Source organism: Octopus bimaculoides, unplaced genomic scaffold (assembly GCF_001194135.2).
Source record: "Octopus bimaculoides isolate UCB-OBI-ISO-001 unplaced genomic scaffold, ASM119413v2 Scaffold_277007, whole genome shotgun sequence".
Lineage (NCBI taxonomy): Eukaryota > Metazoa > Mollusca > Cephalopoda > Octopoda > Octopodidae > Octopus > Octopus bimaculoides.
In genome coordinates, this window is record NW_026422424.1 from 1 (window position 1) to 931 (window position 931).

A 931-nucleotide genomic window follows, 5' to 3' on the forward strand; every position below is an offset into this window, starting at 1 on the left:
GGCCGAGTGGTTAAGGCGTTGGACTTAAGTTCCAATGGACAAGTGTCCGCATGGGTCCGAACCCAACTCGTGCTATTTCGTTTTTATTTAATTTTTAGACATATAAACATGAGTATGTGATTAGAGAGCTCGAATTTCATCCTTGCCGATAGCAAGAGACACTAGCGCAAGGTGCCAGGCAGTGGGATTAAACCTGGAGCGATGAGGTTGGAAAGTGAGATACGTAAATGAGTTGTTAATTGGTTGAGAATTGACCACTTTATTAGACATGAAAGAATTTTAAAGCATTTCCCTCTAGGCTGCATGTCTGATTTCATCTCCATAAACAGATACATTATTTGCAGAGGCTTAAGCACAAGTAGCACGATGGCCGAGTGGTTAAGGCGTTGGACTTAAGTTCCAATGGACAAGTGCGTTCGAACCCCACTCGTGCTATTTCATTTTTATCTTACTTTATATATAAACAAGACTATGTGCTTAGGGAGCTCGATTTTCAACCACGTGATATCGTGTTCTGCTGCACTTCGCTGCTTCTCGAGCATGGATCTTGTACTGTAGTCCTGATCTACGAAAGTGATAGTGAGTGGGATCTGTTCTACTGAAACCCTTCAATGCTTTTATTAATCCTTAGTTTAACTCTACATCATGTTTCATTTGTTTTCGTCCAGAATGGCCATTACAGGTCTTAATACTAGAATATATATATACTCATCCATACATAGATATGGTGGTAGTTGCCTACTCCTTATGCAACGTTTGACCACATCCTGTACCTACGCCTTAGCACCATCACGGCATCTGATGTGGGTTTTTTAACCAGACAATGTTCTGAAAAGACATCCACACAGACTGCATATTCGACGTGGACCACCAAGAGCTGTAGATAAATTCTGATCTTTGTGGATCTTAAAATGTCTTTTGATGCTTCCGT

General features: G+C 41.0%; 1 non-coding gene across 1 annotated transcript; it reads left to right on the forward strand.

Annotated features, from left to right (window-relative positions):
• The first annotated feature begins 360 nt into the window (after window positions 1–360).
• On the forward strand, window positions 361–435 carry Trnal-uaa (transfer RNA leucine (anticodon UAA)). The gene has a single exon. It is a non-coding gene; the product is annotated as a tRNA-Leu (tRNA).
• Window positions 436–931: the final 496 nt, after the last annotated feature.